This window comes from Heptranchias perlo, chromosome 2 (genome assembly GCF_035084215.1).
Source record: "Heptranchias perlo isolate sHepPer1 chromosome 2, sHepPer1.hap1, whole genome shotgun sequence".
Classification (NCBI taxonomy): domain Eukaryota; kingdom Metazoa; phylum Chordata; class Chondrichthyes; order Hexanchiformes; family Hexanchidae; genus Heptranchias; species Heptranchias perlo.
In genome coordinates, this window is record NC_090326.1 from 133,481,856 (window position 1) to 133,502,212 (window position 20,357).

The window sequence follows — 20,357 nt, forward strand, 5'->3', positions numbered from 1 at the left end:
GGCCAAATTTGCTGATGATACAAAGATAGGTGGATAAGCAAGTTGCGATGAGGACACAAAGTATCTGCAAAGGGATACTGACAGGTTAAGCGAATGGGCAAAAATTTGGCAGATGGAATATAATGTGGGAAAATGTGAAGTCATCCACTTTGGGAGGAAAAATAAAAAAGCAAAATATTATTTGAATGGAGAAATCTTACAAAATGCTGCAGTACAGAGGGATCTGGGTGTCCTCATACATGAAACACAAAAAGTCAACATACAGGTGCAGCAGGTAATCCGGAAGGCAAACGGAATATTGGCCTTTATTTCTAGGGGGATGGAGTATAAAAGCAGGGAAGTCATGTTACAACTGTACAGGGTGCTGGTGAGACCACACCTGGAGTACTATGTACAGTTCTGGTACCCTTATTTAAGGAAGGACATACTTGCATTGGAGGCAGTTCAGAGAAGGTTCACTAGGTTGTTTCCGGGTATGGAAGGGTTGTCTTATGAGGAAAGATTGAATAGGTTGGGTCTATACTCATTGGAGTTTAGAAGAATGAGAGGAGACCTTATTGAAACATACAAGATTCTGAGGGGACTCGATAGGGTAGATGCCCTCATGGGGGAATCTAAAACTAGGGGGTATAGTCTCAGAATAAGGGGTCGCCCGTTTAAGATGGAAATGAGGAAGAATTTCTTCTCCCAGATTGTCGTGAATCTTTGGAATTCTTTACCCCAAAAAGCTGTGGAGGCTGAGTCATTGAATACATTCAAGGCTGAGTTAGACAAATTTTTGATCAGCAAGGGAGTCAAAGGATATGGGCAAAAGGCGGGAAAGTGGAGTTGAGGTAAAAATCAGATCAGCCATGATCTCATTGAATGGCGGAGCAGGCTCGAGGGGCCAAATGGCCTACTCCTGCTCCTATCTCTTATGCTCTTATGGTCTTATGGATCTGGGCCTAAACCCCTACGGTGATCCCCACTTGTGCCTTGAAGAGGCCGGTGCACTGCTTCTCACTCGGTGTATGAGCCTCCAAAGTTATGCCAGGTCAATGTGAAGTTGGGAACAATTTTCTTTCCAGTGTAGGGAGTTCTTGCCCCCAGTGATGCAGGGCCCCTTGTAAGTGGTGGACTTGGGTTCTACCATTTAAAAGGTCCGATGGATACTGGGCAGCACAGGCCTGGACCTGGTCTTACTTTTAACTGAAAAAATGATATCTAAGGGTTAAATGAGATATGGGGAGACCCATAAAGGTTGTGCCCGTGAGTTGTGTAAATAATTATGTGTCGTCATTTAGCTTAACTGTTTTTAAGTCCTTTGTTTATTTTCTTGAGTTTTGCAATGTTGATGATAAAAATTGGCTTTAACTGACTTCCTCCAAATTTACCCGAGTTTGTTCTAATCTAGCTTTTCCCACTGATTTTCTCCCACTTTTTACACTAAAAATAAAACCAGGAAAAAAACGGGTTTGAAATATTATTAATTACTGTCTTTAAAGATCCTTAATTATTGTGCTGCTGCACTTCTGCCCTCTGGTGGATTCTATATGAATGTTAGTTTAGACTTCATTGTGAGAAAAACCAGTCTGCCACAGCAGTGGAATTGTCATTAATATTACACTTGCCAAGCCTCACATATTAGGTGTGAAATCTATATAATTTATTTCCCATCCATCCTCTCACACGTACTTTCTTAAAGAGCCTCCAGTACTTCATGCAGTGGTAAAGTTCACTGTTTGCTACTTGTTTATTGCTCGAGCTTTGAGGATGTCACAGGAGACGACAAAGTCTCAGGGAGGAAGGAGGACTTCTTTTCTCCTCCAGATGGAGCCCCGAAGGTTATACTTAGGGAGATAAAGCAAAGGAGAGTTTCAATCTTTGGGTTGGATGCGTACCTTCCTCAGAAGTCAGCTGACTGGGGAGAAGGCGGTGGATCAGGTCAGCGTAGTGTCAGTGGTCACGGAGTTGATGCTGCCGATACATAAAAAGTTTAACTCATTGAAGGAATTTACCAAAGTTAGTGTAGAACCATAGAACCATAGAAAAGATACAGCACAGAAGGGGGCCATTCAGCCCATCGTGTCCACGCCGGCTCAAAGAACAACCAGGTGCCCATTCTAATCCCACCTTCCAGCACCCGGTCCGTAGCCCTGCAGCTTACAGGTCCAGATACTAGTTGCAGGTCCAGATACTTTTTAAAAGAGTTGAGGGTCCCTGCCTCTACCACCAATACGGGCAGCAAATTCCATACACCCACCACCCTCTGGGTAAAAAAGTTTTTCTTCATTTTCCGTCTAATCCTTCCGCCAATCAGCTTAAATCTATGTCCTCTAGTTCTTGAACTCTCCGCTAGGGGAAACAGGTACTTCCTGTCTACTCTATTTTGGCCCCTCATAATTTTGTACACCTGAATCAAGTCTCCCTTCAGCCTCCTCTGCTCCAAGGAAAACAACCCCAGCCTATCAAATCTCTCCTCGTAGCTGCAATTTTCAAGCCCTGGCAACATTCTTGTAAATCTTCTCTGCACACTCTCCAGAGCAATTACGTCCTTCCTGTAATGTGGTGACCAGAACTGCACACAATACTCCAGCTGTGGCCTTACCAGTGCTTTATACAGTTCCATCATTACATCCCTGCTTTTGTATTCTATACCTCGGCTAATAATAACAGAGAGCACTCTGTATGCCTTCTTCACAACCTTATCTACCTGTACTGCCACCTTCAGGGACCTGTGCACATGCACTCCAAGGTCTCTCACTTCCTCTACCCCTCCCAATATATTCCCGTTTACTGCATATTCCCTTTTATTGTTTTCCCTCCCTAAGTGCATTACCTTACACTTCTCCGCGTTGAACTCCATTTGCCACTTTTCCGCCCACTCCACCAACCCATTGATATCTTCTTGGCGTCTACAGCTATCCTCTTCACTATCAACTACACGGCCAATGTTTGTGTCGTCTGCAAATTTGCCAATCATGCCCCCTACATTCAAGTCCAAATCATTAATATATACCACAAACAGCAAGGGACCCAACACTGAGCTCTGTGGCACACCACTGGAAACGGATTTCCATTCGCAAAGACATCCATCCACTTTTACCCTTTGTTTCCTGTTACTGAGCCAATTTTGGATCCAATCCGCCACATTTCCCTGTATCCCATGGGCTTTTACCTTTCTGACCAGTCTGCCATGTGGGACCTTGTCAAATGCCTTACTAAAATCCATGTAGACAACATCCACTGCACTACCCTCATCAATCCTCCTTGTCACTTCCTCAAAGAATTCAATCAGATTTGTAAGGCATGACCTTCCCTGAACAAATCCATGCTGACTATCCCTGATTAAACCATGCCTTTCCAAGTGACAGTTTATCCTATCTCTCAGTATTGATTCTAATACTTTGCCCACCACCGGTCTATAATTGTTCAGCCTTTCCCTCGTACCCTTTTTAAACAATGGTACTACGTTTGCAGTCTTCCAGTCCTCCGGTACCTCCCCTGTATCCAGTGAGGATTGGAAAATGATCCTCAGAGCATCCACTATTTCCTCCCTGGCTTCCTTCAATAGCCTAGGAAACAATCCATCCGGCCCTGGTGACTTATCAACTTTCAAGGATTCCAGTCCCTGTAGTACTTCCTCTCTCGTTATGTTTACCTTATCCAATATTTCACACCTCTCCTCTTTAACTACTACGTCCAGATCATGCCTTTCCTTTGTGAATACGGAGACAAAATATTCATTTAAAACCCTACCCACATTCTTTGCTTCTATACACAAGTTACCCTTATCATCCCTGATAGGTCCCACCTTTTCCTTAGCTATCCTCTTGTTCTTAATGTACTGATAAAACATCTTTGGGTTTTCATTAATCTTACTAGCTAATACTTTTCATGCCCTCTCTTTGCTTTCCTTATTTCCTTTTTTACATCATCCCTGTACTTTCTATACTCCTCTAGGCTTTCTGCAGTATTTAGTTTTCTGTGACAGTCATAAGCTTTCTTTTTCTGCTTTATCTTGTCCCGTATACTTCTAGACAACCAGGGGGCTCTAAATTTGGCAGTGCCACCCTTTATCTTTGAGGGGACATGTCTGCATTGCACCTGTAGAATTTCACTTTTTAGTGCCTCTCACTGGCTTGCCACTGATTTCTCCTCAAGTAGTTTGTGTCCAGTCCACTTCTGCCAAATCACCTCTTAGTTCTGTAAAATTTGCCTTCCCTCAATTTAAAACATTTACTCCTGATTTAACTCTGTCCTTTTCCATAATAATGCTAAAACTAACTGAATTGTGGTCACTATCCCCAATATGGTCACCCAATGTCACTTCGCCCACTTGCCCATCTTCATTTCCCAGGACTAAATCTAGAATTGCATCCCCTCTTGTTGGGCTTGTTACGTACTGGCTAAAAAAGTTCTCCTGGACACCGATCAAGAATTTTGCGCCCTCTGTGCCCCTCACACTGTTTGAATCCCAGTTGATGTTAGGGTAGTTGATGTCCCCCACTATTATTGCCCTCTTATTTTTGCACTCAGAAATTTGCCTACATATTTGTTCTTCTATCTCCCTTTTGCTATTCGGGGGTCTATAGTACACTCCTAGCAGTGTGACTGCCCCTTTTTTATTTCTTAGCTCAACCCATATGGCTTTGATTGATGATCCATTTAGCATATCATCCCTTCTCACAACTGTAATTGATTCTTTAACCAATAATGCTACCCCCCCCCCCCAATCTTTTTTATCACCTGCTCTATCCTGCCTGAAAACTCTATATCCAGGGATATTGAGCTGCCAATTATCCCCCTCTTTAAGCCAGGTTTCCGTTATAGCAATGATATCATGCTGCCATGTGTCTATCTGTGCCCTTAGCTCAACTGCTTTGTTTGTAATACTCCTTGCATTGAAGTATATACCCTTTAACCCCGTCAAATTCCTGTGCCGAAAACTATTTAACCTTTGCTTCTTTTGCTTTTCTGAGGCGCTAACTGTTTTTCTACTTCCCATTCCTATCTGTACCTGCCCTTTGGTTCCCATCCCCCTGCCATACTAGTTTAAACCCTCCCCAACAGAACTAGCAAATGCCCCCGCAAGGATATTGGTCCCGGTTCTGCTTGGGTGCAACCCGTCCAGTTTGTACAGGTCCCTCCTTTCCCAGAATCAGTCTCAATGCCTCAGGAATTTAAACCCCTCCCTCCTACACCATCTCTCAAGCCATGCATTCATCTGGTCTATTCTCTTATTTCTGCTCTCGCTAGCATATGGCACTGGGAGAGATCCTGAGATTACTACCTTAGAGGTCCTGCTTTTTAATTTATTTCCTAACTCCCTATATTCTGCTTGCAGGACCTCATCCCTTTTTTTACTGATGTCGTTGGTACTGATATGGACCACAACCTCTGGCTGTTCACCCTCCCCCTTCAGAATGTCCACCAGCCGCTCCGTGACATCTTTGACCCTAGCACCAGGGAAGCAACATACCATCCCCGATCATTGTTGCTCTCCCATTCTTTTTCCTCCCCTCCTGTGCAACTGAGACACTCGTGCTGCCACGGTCTTGGCTCTTGCTGCATTCCCCTGATAAGCCATCTCCCCCAACAATATCCAAAGCGGAATATCTGTTTGAGAGGGACATGGCCCCAGGGGATTCCTGCTCTACCTGCTTAGTCCTTTTACTCTGCCTGGCGGTCACCCATTTCCTTTCTGCCTGCGTAATCTTTACCTGCGGTGTGACCACCTCACTGAACGTGCTAGCCACGATAATCTCAGCATCGCAGATGCTCCACAGTGAATCCACCCGCAGCTCCAGCTCCGAAATGCTGTTAGCCAGTAGCAGTAGCTGGACACACTTCCTGCACACATGGTCGCCAGGGACACCGGTAGTGTCCATGACTTCCCACATAGTGCAGGAGGAGCATATCACGGGTGCGAGCTCTGCTGCCATGAATTGTCTTAGATTAAGCTCGTTAGTTACTCCCTTAAAGGATTGTCACCTAATGTATCTTTTTCAAGTGCTACAGTATGAACATAAACACACCCTTTCATCTTCACCAGCTGCATCCTTGTATGGGACTCCTCAACATTAGAGAATTTTTTGGCCTGTCTTACAACATCGTAACAAAACCCATTGTCACCCATTGCAGATTGCAAGGAAACCTATCACTGATGATGGGTACAGCCATAAAAGAATTCACCAATGCCCACTTATCTGATGCTTGTATATTTAGGAGAATTAGGAACAGAGAGAAATAGATGCAACTTTCTCCCTTTTATCTCTGACCTTTACTCAAGTTCTGTCACATAGTTTCTCTTACAATGATCTGGAATAGGCGTAACCCGTGGCTCAGTGGTCGCAATCTCTGCACGGAGTCAGAGGGTTTGACATTCAAGTCCTACAGCAGCGGCTTCAGCACAAAATCTAGGCTGATACTTCAGTGCAGCACTGATAGAGTGCTGCACTGTCGGAAGTGCCATCTTTTGTTTGTGACGTTAAACGAAGGGCCAGTCGGCCCTCTCATGTGGACAAAATGAGCCCAGGGCAATATTCAAAGTAGAGATGGGAGTTTGCCCCAGTGTCCTGAACAACATTTATCCCTCAATCTATGTCATGAAAACAGATTAACTGGGGATTAGCTCATTGCTGTTAGTGGAACCTTGCTGTGCACAAGTTGCTTGTTGCCTTTCATGCATTACAGCAGTGACTACACTTCAAACAATGTATTAAATTGTCTACAATGCACTCTGGGAAGTCCTGAGATCATGAAAGGTGCAATATAAAGGTAAGCCTTTCCTTGTATTATGGTTATAATCTATAACTTGCCCAAGATGCTAGGAAATCTGATCTCCGTTAGAAACTCAAGGGGGGATTGTCGTGGTCCCACCCAGCAGCGCTCAAGATCAGTCCAGACAGTCCCCTTAGTAAGGGGGCCTCATTAAACAGGCAAAAATAATTGCAGTAAATTTTTGGCAATCTGGGCCCAAACTCCTACGGTGATCCCCACTTGAAGAGGCCGGTGCACTGCTTCTCACTCGGTGTACAAGCCTCCAAAGTTATGCCAGGTCCCGGTGAAGTTGGGAACAATGTTCTTCCCAGTGTAGGGAGTTCTTTCCCTCAGTGATGCAGGGCCCCTTGTAAGTGTGGGACTTGGGTTCTACCATTTAAAAGGTCCGATGGATACTGGGCAGCACAGGCCTGGACCTAGTCTAACTGCGTCCCAGTCGGTTTTCCAGCCCTTCTGCCACCCTCCTGCTCGAGGTGCGGTGGGAGTCTGTCAGAAAGGCCGTGGAATTTCAAACCCCAGTTCTCTAAATTTACTTTTAACTGAAAAAATGCTATCTAAAGGTTAAGTGAGAGATGGTGAGACCCATAAAGGTGGTGTCCGTGAGGTGTGCAAAATTGGCTTTAACTGACTTTCTCCAAATTTACCCGAGTTTGTTCTAATCTAGTTTTTCCCACTGATTTTCTCCCACTTTTTACACTAAAAATAAAACCAGGTTTTGAAATATTATTAATTACTGTCTTTAAAGATCCTTAATTATTGTGCTGCTGCACTTCTGCCCTCTGGTGGATTCTATATGAATGTTAGTTTAGACTTCATTGTGAGAAAAACCAGTCTGCCACAGCAATGGAATTGTCATTAATATTACACTTGCCAAGCCTCACATATTAGGTGTGAAATCTATATAATTTATTTCCCATCCATCCTCTCACACGTACTTTCTTAACGAGCCTCCAGTACTTCATGCAATGGTAAAGTTCACTGTTTCCTACTTGTTTTTTGCTCGAGCTTTGAGGATGTCACAGGAGACGACAAATGCTCAGGGAGGAAGGAGGACTCCTTTTCTCCTCCAGATAGAGCCCCGAAGGTTATACTTAGGGAGATAAAGCAGAGTTTCAATCTTTGGGTTGGATGCGTACCTTCCTCAGAATGCAAATGACTGGAAAATAGGTGGTGGAGCAGGTCAGCACAGTGTCATTTTTTTTTTATTCGTTCACGGGATGTGGGCGTCGCTGACGAGGCCAGCATTTATTGCCCATCCCTAATTGCCCTCGAGAAGGTGGTGGTGAGCCGCCTTCTTGAACCACTGCAGTCCGTGTGGTGACGGTTCTCCCACAGTGCTGTTAGGAAGGGAGTTCCAGGATTTTGACCCAGCGACGATGAAGGAACGGCGATATATTTCCAAGTCGGGATGGTGTGTGACTTGGAGGGGAACGTGCAGGTGGTGTTGTTCCCATGTGCCTGCTGCTCTTGTCCTTCTAGGTGGTAGAGGTCGCGGGTTTGGGAGGTGCTGTCGAAGAAGCCTTGGCGAGTTGCTGCAGTGCATCCTGTGGATGGTACACACTGCAGCCACAGTGCGCCGGTGGTGAAGGGAGTGAATGTTTAGGGTGATGGATGGGGTGCCAATCAAGCGGGCTGCTTTATCTTGGATGGTGTCGAGCTTCTTGAGTGTTGTTGGAGCTGCACTCATCCAGGCAAGTGGAGAGTATTCCATCACACTCCTGACTTGTGCCTTGTAGATGATGGAAAGGCTTTGGGGAGTCAGGAGGTGAGTCACTCGCCGCAGAACACCCAGCCTCTGACCTGCTCTCGTAGCCACAGTATTTATATGGCTGGTCCAGTTCAGTTTCTGGTCAATGGTGACCCCCAGGATGTTGATGGTGGGGGATTCGGCGATGGTAATGCCGTTGAATGTCAAGGGGAGGTGGTTAGACTCTCTCTTGTTGGAGATGGTCATTGCCTGGCACTTATCTGGCGCGAATGTTACTTGCCACTTATGAGCCCAAGCCTGGATATTGTCCAGGTCTTGCTGCATGCGGGCTCGGACTGCTTCATTATCTGAGGGGTTGCGAATGGAACTGAACACTGTGCAGTCATCAGCGAACATCCCCATTTCTGACCTTATAACGGAGGGAAGGTCATTGATGAAGCAGCTGAAGATGGTTGGGCCTAGGACACTGCCCTGAGGAACTCCTGCAGCAATGCCCTGGGGCTGAGATGATTGGCCTCCAACAACCACTACCATCTTCCTTTGTGCTAGGTATGACTCCAGCCACTGGAGAGTTTTCCCCCTGATTCCCATGGACTTCAATTTTACAAGGGCTCCTTGGTGCCACACTCGGTCAAATGCTGCCTTGATGTCAAGGGCAGTCACTCTCACCTCACCTCTGGAATTCAGCTCTTTTGTCCATGTTTGGACCAAGGCTGTAATGAGGTCTGGAGCCGAGTGGTCCTGGCGGAACCCAAACTGAGCATCGGTGAGCAGGTTATTGGTGAGTAAGTGCCGCTTGATAGCACTGTCGACGACACCTTCCATCACTTTGCTGATGATTGAGAGTAGACTGATGGGGCGGTAATTGGCCGGATTGGATTTGTCCTGCTTTTTGTGGACAGGACATACCTGGGCAATTTTCCACATTGTCGGGTAGATGCCAGTGTTGTAGCTGCACTGGAACAGCTTGGCTAGAGGCGCAGCTAGTTCTGGAGCACAAGTCTTCAGCACTACAGCTGGGATGTTGTCGGGGCCCATAGCCTTTGCTGTATCCAGTGCACTCAGCCGTTTCTTGATATCACGTGGAGTGAATCGAATTGGCCGAAGACTGGCTTCCGTGATGGTGGGGATATCGGGAGGAGGCTGAGATGGATCATCCACTCGGCACTTCTGGCTGAAGATGGTTGCAAACGCTTCAGCCTTGTCTTTTGCACTCACGTGCTGGACTCCGTCAGTGGTCAGGGGGTTGATGTTGCCGATATATAAAAGTTTAACTCATTGAAGGAATTTACCAAAGTTAGTGTCTCCTAATGTATCTTTTTCCAGTTCTACAGTATGAACGTAAACACACCCTTTCATCTTCACCAGCTGCATCCTCGTATGGGACTCCTCAACATTAGAGAATTTTTTGTCTTATCTTAAACCATTGTAACAAAACCCATTGTCACCCTTTGCAGATTCCAAGGAAACCTATCACTGACGTTGGGTACAGCCATAAAAGAATTAATCAATACCCACTTATCTAATGTTTGTATACTTAGGAGAATTAGGAACAGAGAGAAATAGATACAATTTTCTCCCTTTTATCTTTGACAAATACTCAAGTTCTGACACATAGATTCTCTTACAATTATCTGGAATAGGCGTAACCCGTGGCTCAGTGGTCACAATCTCTGCACTGAGTCAGAAGGTTTTACATTCAAGTCCTACAGCAGCGGCTTCAGCACAAAATCTGGGCTGATACTTCAGTGCAGCACTGATAGAGTGCTGCACTGTCGGAAGTGCCATCTTCTGTATGTGACGTTAAACGAAGGGCCAGTCGGCCCTCTCATGTGGACAAAATGAGCCCAGGGCAATATTCAAAGTAGAGATGGGAGTTTGCCCCAGTGTCCTGAACAACATTTATCCCTCAATCTATGTCATGAAAACAGATTAACTGGGGATTAGCTCATTGCTGTTAGTGGAACCTTGCTGTGCACAAGTTGCTTGTTGCCTTTCATGCATTACAGCAGTGACTACACTTCAAACAATGTATTAAATTGTCTACAATGCACTCTGGGAAGTCCTGAGATCATGAAAGGTGCAATATAAAGGTAAGCCTTTCCTTGTATTATGGTTATAATCTATAACTTGCCCAAGATGCTAGGAAATCTGATCTCCGTTAGAAACTCAAGGGGGGATTGTCGTGGTCCCACCCAGCAGCGCTCAAGATCAGTCCAGACAGTCCCCTTAGTAAGGGGGCCTCATTAAACAGGCAAAAATAATTGCAGTAAATTTTTGGCAATCTGGGCCCAAACTCCTACGGTGATCCCCACTCGAAGAGGCCAGTGCACTGCTTCTCACTCGGTGTACAAGCCTCCAAAGTTATGCCAGGTCCCGGTGAAGTTGGGAACAATGTTCTTCCCAGTGTAGGGAGTTCTTTCCCTCAGTGATGCAGGGCCCCTTGTAAGTGTGGGACTTGGGTTCTACCATTTAAAAGGTCCGATGGATACTGGGCAGCACAGGCCTGGACCTAGTCTAACTGCGTCCCAGTCGGTTTTCCAGCCCTTCTGCCACCCTCCTGCTCGAGGTGCGGTGGGAGTCTGTCAGAAAGGCCGTGGAATTTCAAACCCCAGTTCTCTAAATTTACTTTTAACTGAAAAAATGCTATCTAAAGGTTAAGTGAGAGATGGTGAGACCCATAAAGGTGGTGTCCGTGAGGTGTGCAAAATTGGCTTTAACTGACTTTCTTCAAATTTACCCGAGTTTGTTCTAATCTAGTTTTTCCCACTGATTTTCTCCCACTTTTTACACTAAAAATAAAACCAGGTTTTGAAATATTATTAATTACTGTCTTTAAAGATCCTTAATTATTGTGCTGCTGCACTTCTGCCCTCTGGTGGATTCTATATGAATGTTAGTTTAGACTTCATTGTGAGAAAAACCAGTCTGCCACAGCAATGGAATTGTCATTAATATTACACTTGCCAAGCCTCACATATTAGGTGTGAAATCTATATAATTTATTTCCCATCCATCCTCTCACACGTACTTTCTTAACGAGCCTCCAGTACTTCATGCAATGGTAAAGTTCACTGTTTCCTACTTGTTTTTTGCTCGAGCTTTGAGGATGTCACAGGAGACGACAAATGCTCAGGGAGGAAGGAGGACTCCTTTTCTCCTCCAGATAGAGCCCCGAAGGTTATACTTAGGGAGATAAAGCAGAGTTTCAATCTTTGGGTTGGATGCGTACCTTCCTCAGAATGCAAATGACTGGAAAATAGGTAAACAATTTTACAACACCAAGTTATAGTCCAGCAATTTTATTTTAAATTCACAAGCTTTCGGAGATTTTCTCCTTCCTCAGGCAAATGTTTCAAGAGCTCCTTGAAGCCTACGCATTTATACATATTGAATATTTCTACATTTATACATGTATAAATGCGTAGGCTTCAAGGAGCTCTTGAAACATTTGCCTGAGGAAGGAGAAAATCTCCGAAAGCTTGTGAGTTTAAAATAAAATTGCTGGACTATAACTTGGTGTTGTAAAATTGTTTACAATTGTCAACCCCAGTCCATCACCGGCATCTCCACATCATGGAAAATAGGTGGTGGAGCAGGTCAGCACAGTGTCAGTGGTCAGGGGGTTGATGTTCCCGATATATAAAAGTTTAACTCATTGAAGGAATTTACCAAAGTTAGTGTCTCCTAATGTATCTTTTTCCAGTTCTACAGTATGAACGTAAACACACCCTTTCATCTTCACCAGCTGCATCCTCGTATGGGACTCCTCAACATTAGAGAATTTTTTGTCTTATCTTAAACCATTGTAACAAAACCCATTGTCACCCATTGCAGATTCCAAGGAAACCTATCACTGACGTTGGGTACAGCCATAAAAGGATTCATCAATGCCCACTTATCTAATGTTTGTATACTTAGGAACAGAGAGAAATAGATACAATTTTCTCCCTTTTATCTTTGACAAATACTCAAGTTCTGACACATAGATTCTCTTACAATGATCTGGAATAGGCGTAACCCATGGCTCAGTGGTCACAATCTCTGCACTGAGTCAGAAGGTTTTACATTCAAGTCCTACAGCAGCGGCTTCAGCACAAAATCTAGGCTGATACTTCAGTGCAGCACTGATAGAGTGCTGCACTGTCGGAAGTGCCATCTTCTGTATGTGACGTTAAACGAAGGGCCAGTCGGCCCTCTCATGTGGACAAAATGAGCCCAGGGCAATATTCAAAGTAGAGATGGGAGTTTGCCCCAGTGTCCTGAACAACATTTATCCCTCAATCTATGTCATGAAAACAGATTAACTGGGGATTAGCTCATTGCTGTTAGTGGAACCTTGCTGTGCACAAGTTGCTTGTTGCCTTTCATGCATTACAGCAGTGACTACACTTCAAACAATGTATTAAATTGTCTACAATGCACTCTGGGAAGTCCTGAGATCATGAAAGGTGCAATATAAAGGTAAGCCTTTCCTTGTATTATGGTTATAATCTATAACTTGCCCAAGATGCTAGGAAATCTGATCTCCGTTAGAAACTCAAGGGGGGATTGTCGTGGTCCCACCCAGCAGCGCTCAAGATCAGTCCAGACAGTCCCCTTAGTAAGGGGGCCTCATTAAACAGGCAAAAATAATTGCAGTAAATTTTTGGCAATCTGGGCCCAAACTCCTACGGTGATCCCCACTTGAAGAGGCCGGTGCACTGCTTCTCACTCGGTGTACAAGCCTCCAAAGTTATGCCAGGTCCCGGTGAAGTTGGGAACAATGTTCTTCCCAGTGTAGGGAGTTCTTTCCCTCAGTGATGCAGGGCCCCTTGTAAGTGTGGGACTTGGGTTCTACCATTTAAAAGGTCCGATGGATACTGGGCAGCACAGGCCTGGACCTAGTCTAACTGCGTCCCAGTCGGTTTTCCAGCCCTTCTGCCACCCTCCTGCTCGAGGTGCGGTGGGAGTCTGTCAGAAAGGCCGTGGAATTTCAAACCCCAGTTCTCTAAATTTACTTTTAACTGAAAAAATGCTATCTAAAGGTTAAGTGAGAGATGGTGAGACCCATAAAGGTGGTGTCCGTGAGGTGTGCAAAATTGGCTTTAACTGACTTTCTTCAAATTTACCCGAGTTTGTTCTAATCTAGTTTTTCCCACTGATTTTCTCCCACTTTTTACACTAAAAATAAAACCAGGTTTTGAAATATTATTAATTACTGTCTTTAAAGATCCTTAATTATTGTGCTGCTGCACTTCTGCCCTCTGGTGGATTCTATATGAATGTTAGTTTAGACTTCATTGTGAGAAAAACCAGTCTGCCACAGCAATGGAATTGTCATTAATATTACACTTGCCAAGCCTCACATATTAGGTGTGAAATCTATATAATTTATTTCCCATCCATCCTCTCACACATACTTTCTTAACGAGCCTCCAGTACTTCATGCAATGGTAAAGTTCACTGTTTCCTACTTGTTTTTTGCTCGAGCTTTGAGGATGTCACAGGAGACGACAAATGCTCAGGGAGGAAGGAGGACTCCTTTTCTCCTCCAGATAGAGCCCCGAAGGTTATACTTAGGGAGATAAAGCAGAGTTTCAATCTTTGGGTTGGATGCGTACCTTCCTCAGAATGCAAATGACTGGAAAATAGGTGGTGGAGCAGGTCAGCACAGTGTCAGTGGTCAGGGGGTTGATGTTCCCGATATATAAAAGTTTAACTCATTGAAGGAATTTACCAAAGTTAGTGTCTCCTAATGTATCTTTTTCCAGTTCTACAGTATGAACGTAAACACACCCTTTCATCTTCACCAGCTGCATCCTCGTATGGGACTCCTCAACATTAGAGAATTTTTTGTCTTATCTTAAACCATTGTAACAAAACCCATTGTCACCCATTGCAGATTCCAAGGAAACCTATCACTGACGTTGGGTACAGCCATAAAAGGATTCATCAATGCCCACTTATCTAATGTTTGTATACTTAGGAACAGAGAGAAATAGATACAATTTTCTCCCTTTTATCTTTGACAAATACTCAAGTTCTGACACATAGATTCTCTTACAATGATCTGGAATAGGCGTAACCCGTGGCTCAGTGGTCACAATCTCTGCACTGAGTCAGAAGGTTTTACATTCAAGTCCTACAGCAGCGGCTTCAGCACAAAATCTAGGCTGATACTTCAGTGCAGCACTGATAGAGTGCTGCACTGTCGGAAGTGCCATCTTCTGTATGTGACGTTAAACGAAGGGCCAGTCGGCCCTCTCATGTGGACAAAATGAGCCCAGGGCAATATTCAAAGTAGAGATGGGAGTTTGCCCCAGTGTCCTGAACAACATTTATCCCTCAATCTATGTCATGAAAACAGATTAACTGGGGATTAGCTCATTGCTGTTAGTGGAACCTTGCTGTGCACAAGTTGCTTGTTGCCTTTCATGCATTACAGCAGTGACTACACTTCAAACAATGTATTAAATTGTCTACAATGCACTCTGGGAAGTCCTGAGATCATGAAAGGTGCAATATAAAGGTAAGCCTTTCCTTGTATTATGGTTATAATCTATAACTTGCCCAAGATGCTAGGAAATCTGATCTCCGTTAGAAACTCAAGGGGGGATTGTCGTGGTCCCACCCAGCAGCGCTCAAGATCAGTCCAGACAGTCCCCTTAGTAAGGGGGCCTCATTAAACAGGCAAAAATAATTGCAGTAAATTTTTGGCAATCTGGGCCCAAACTCCTACGGTGATCCCCACTTGAAGAGGCCGGTGCACTGCTTCTCACTCGGTGTACAAGCCTCCAAAGTTATGCCAGGTCCCGGTGAAGTTGGGAACAATGTTCTTCCCAGTGTAGGGAGTTCTTTCCCTCAGTGATGCAGGGCCCCTTGTAAGTGTGGGACTTGGGTTCTACCATTTAAAAGGTCCGATGGATACTGGGCAGCACAGGCCTGGACCTAGTCTAACTGCGTCCCAGTCGGTTTTCCAGCCCTTCTGCCACCCTCCTGCTCGAGGTGCGGTGGGAGTCTGTCAGAAAGGCCGTGGAATTTCAAACCCCAGTTCTCTAAATTTACTTTTAACTGAAAAAATGCTATCTAAAGGTTAAGTGAGAGATGGTGAGACCCATAAAGGTGGTGTCCGTGAGGTGTGCAAAATTGGCTTTAACTGACTTTCTTCAAATTTACCCGAGTTTGTTCTAATCTAGTTTTTCCCACTGATTTTCTCCCACTTTTTACACTAAAAATAAAACCAGGTTTTGAAATATTATTAATTACTGTCTTTAAAGATCCTTAATTATTGTGCTGCTGCACTTCTGCCCTCTGGTGGATTCTATATGAATGTTAGTTTAGACTTCATTGTGAGAAAAACCAGTCTGCCACAGCAATGGAATTGTCATTAATATTACACTTGCCAAGCCTCACATATTAGGTGTGAAATCTATATAATTTATTTCCCATCCATCCTCTCACACGTACTTTCTTAACGAGCCTCCAGTACTTCATGCAATGGTAAAGTTCACTGTTTCCTACTTGTTTTTTGCTCGAGCTTTGAGGATGTCACAGGAGACGACAAATGCTCAGGGAGGAAGGAGGACTCCTTTTCTCCTCCAGATAGAGCCCCGAAGGTTATACTTAGGGAGATAAAGCAGAGTTTCAATCTTTGGGTTGGATGCGTACCTTCCTCAGAATGCAAATGACTGGAAAATAGGTGGTGGAGCAGGTCAGCACAGTGTCAGTGGTCAGGGGGTTGATGTTCCCGATATATAAAAGTTTAACTCATTGAAGGAATTTACCAAAGTTAGTGTCTCCTAATGTATCTTTTTCCAGTTCTACAGTATGAACGTAAACACACCCTTTCATCTTCACCAGCTGCATCCTCGTATGGGACTCCTCAACATTAGAGAATTTTTTGTCTTATCTTAAACCATTGTAACAAAACCCATTGTCACCCATTGCAGATTCCAAGGAAACCTATCACTGACGTTGGGTACAGCCATAAAAGGATTCATCAATGCCCACTTATCTAATGTTTGTATACTTAGGAACAGAGAGAAATAGATACAATTTTCTCCCTTTTATCTTTGACAAATACTCAAGTTCTGACACATAGATTCTCTTACAATGATCTGGAATAGGCGTAACCCGTGGCTCAGTGGTCACAATCTCTGCACTGAGTCAGAAGGTTTTACATTCAAGTCCTACAGCAGCGGCTTCAGCACAAAATCTAGGCTGATACTTCAGTGCAGCACTGATAGAGTGCTGCACTGTCGGAAGTGCCATCTTCTGTATGTGACGTTAAACGAAGGGCCAGTCGGCCCTCTCATGTGGACAAAATGAGCCCAGGGCAATATTCAAAGTAGAGATGGGAGTTTGCCCCAGTGTCCTGAACAACATTTATCCCTCAATCTATGTCATGAAAACAGATTAACTGGGGATTAGCTCATTGCTGTTAGTGGAACCTTGCTGTGCACAAGTTGCTTGTTGCCTTTCATGCATTACAGCAGTGACTACACTTCAAACAATGTATTAAATTGTCTACAATGCACTCTGGGAAGTCCTGAGATCATGAAAGGTGCAATATAAAGGTAAGCCTTTCCTTGTATTATGGTTATAATCTATAACTTGCCCAAGATGCTAGGAAATCTGATCTCCGTTAGAAACTCAAGGGGGGATTGTCGTGGTCCCACCCAGCAGCGCTCAAGATCAGTCCAGACAGTCCCCTTAGTAAGGGGGCCTCATTAAACAGGCAAAAATAATTGCAGTAAATTTTTGGCAATCTGGGCCCAAACTCCTACGGTGATCCCCACTTGAAGAGGCCGGTGCACTGCTTCTCACTCGGTGTACAAGCCTCCAAAGTTATGCCAGGTCCCGGTGAAGTTGGGAACAATGTTCTTCCCAGTGTAGGGAGTTCTTTCCCTCAGTGATGCAGGGCCCCTTGTAAGTGTGGGACTTGGGTTCTACCATTTAAAAGGTCCGATGGATACTGGGCAGCACAGGCCTGGACCTAGTCTAACTGCGTCCCAGTCGGTTTTCCAGCCCTTCTGCCACCCTCCTGCTCGAGGTGCGGTGGGAGTCTGTCAGAAAGGCCGTGGAATTTCAAACCCCAGTTCTCTAAATTTACTTTTAACTGAAAAAATGCTATCTAAAGGTTAAGTGAGAGATGGTGAGACCCATAAAGGTGGTGTCCGTGAGGTGTGCAAAATTGGCTTTAACTGACTTTCTTCAAATTTACCCGAGTTTGTTCTAATCTAGTTTTTCCCACTGATTTTCTCCCACTTTTTACACTAAAAATAAAACCAGGTTTTGAAATATTATTAATTACTGTCTTTAAAGATCCTTAATTATTGTGCTGCTGCACTTCTGCCCTCTGGTGGATTCTATATGAATGTTAGTTTAGACTTCATTGTGAGAAAAACCAGTCTGCCACAGCAATGGAATTGTCATTAATATTACACTTGCCAAGCCTCACATATTAGGTGTGAAATCTATATAATTTATTTCCCATCCATCCTCTCACACGTACTTTCTTAACGAGCCTCCAGTACTTCATGCAATGGTAAAGTTCACTGTTTCCTACTTGTTTTTTGCTCGAGCTTTGAGGATGTCACAGGAGACGACAAATGCTCAGGGAGGAAGGAGGACTCCTTTTCTCCTCCAGATAGAGCCCCGAAGGTTATACTTAGGGAGATAAAGCAGAGTTTCAATCTTTGGGTTGGATGCGTACCTTCCTCAGAATGCAAATGACTGGAAAATAGGTGGTGGAGCAGGTCAGCACAGTGTCAGTGGTCAGGGGGTTGATGTTCCCGATATATAAAAGTTTAACTCATTGAAGGAATTTACCAAAGTTAGTGTCTCCTAATGTATCTTTTTCCAGTTCTACAGTATGAACGTAAACACACCCTTTCATCTTCACCAGCTGCATCCTCGTATGGGACTCCTCAACATTAGAGAATTTTTTGTCTTATCTTAAACCATTGTAACAAAACCCATTGTCACCCATTGCAGATTCCAAGGAAACCTATCACTGACGTTGGGTACAGCCATAAAAGGATTCATCAATGCCCACTTATCTAATGTTTGTATACTTAGGAACAGAGAGAAATAGATACAATTTTCTCCCTTTTATCTTTGACAAATACTCAAGTTCTGACACATAGATTCTCTTACAATGATCTGGAATAGGCGTAACCCGTGGCTCAGTGGTCACAATCTCTGCACTGAGTCAGAAGGTTTTACATTCAAGTCCTACAGCAGCGGCTTCAGCACAAAATCTAGGCTGATACTTCAGTGCAGCACTGATAGAGTGCTGCACTGTCGGAAGTGCCATCTTCTGTATGTGACGTTAAACGAAGGGCCAGTCGGCCCTCTCATGTGGACAAAATGAGCCCAGGGCAATATTCAAAGTAGAGATGGGAGTTTGCCCCAGTGTCCTGAACAACATTTATCCCTCAATCTATGTCATGAAAACAGATTAACTGGGGATTAGCTCATTGCTGTTAGTGGAACCTTGCTGTGCACAAGTTGCTTGTTGCCTTTCATGCATTACAGCAGTGACTACACTTCAAACAATGTATTAAATTGTCTACAATGCACTCTGGGAAGTCCTGAGATCATGAAAGGTGCAATATAAAGGTAAGCCTTTCCTTGTATTATGGTTATAATCTATAACTTGCCCAAGATGCTAGGAAATCTGATCTCCGTTAGAAACTCAAGGGGGGATTGTCGTGGTCCCACCCAGCAGCGCTCAAGATCAGTCCAGACAGTCCCCTTAGTAAGGGGGCCTCATTAAACAGGCAAAAATAATTGCAGTAAATTTTTGGCAATCTGGGCCCAAACTCCTACGGTGATCCCCACTTGAAGAGGCCAGTGCACTGCTTCTCACTCGGTGTACAAGCCTCCAAAGTTATGCCAGGTCCCGGTGAAGTTGGGAACAATGTTCTTCCCAGTGTAGGGAGTTCTTTCCCTCAGTGATGCAGGGCCCCTTGTAAGTGTGGGACTTGGGTTCTACCATTTAAAAGGTCCGATGGATACTGGGCAGCACAGGCCTGGACCTAGTCTAACTGCGTCCCAGTCGGTTTTCCAGCCCTTCTGCCACCCTCCTGCTCGAGGTGCGGTGGGAGTCTGTCAGAAAGGCCGTGGAATTTCAAACCCCAGTTCTCTAAATTTACTTTTAACTGAAAAAATGCTATCTAAAGGTTAAGTGAGAGATGGTGAGACCCATAAAGGTGGTGTCCGTGAGGTGTGCAAAATTGGCTTTAACTGACTTTCTTCAAATTTACCCGAGTTTGTTCTAATCTAGTTTTTCCCACTGATTTTCTCCCACTTTTTACACTAAAAATAAAACCAGGTTTTGAAATATTATTAATTACTGTCTTTAAAGATCCTTAATTATTGTGCTGCTGCACTTCTGCCCTCTGGTGGATTCTATATGAATGTTAGTTTAGACTTCATTGTGAGAAAAACCAGTCTGCCACAGCAATGGAATTGTCATTAATATTACACTTGCCAAGCCTCACATATTAGGTGTGAAATCTATATAATTTATTTCCCATCCATCCTCTCACACGTACTTTCTTAACGAGCCTCCAGTACTTCATGCAATGGTAAAGTTCACTGTTTCCTACTTGTTTTTTGCTCGAGCTTTGAGGATGTCACAGGAGACGACAAATGCTCAGGGAGGAAGGAGGACTCCTTTTCTCCTCCAGATAGAGCCCCGAAGGTTATACTTAGGGAGATAAAGCAGAGTTTCAATCTTTGGGTTGGATGCGTACCTTCCTCAGAATGCAAATGACTGGAAAATAGGTGGTGGAGCAGGTCAGCACAGTGTCAGTGGTCAGGGGGTTGATGTTCCCGATATATAAAAGTTTAACTCATTGAAGGAATTTACCAAAGTTAGTGTCTCCTAATGTATCTT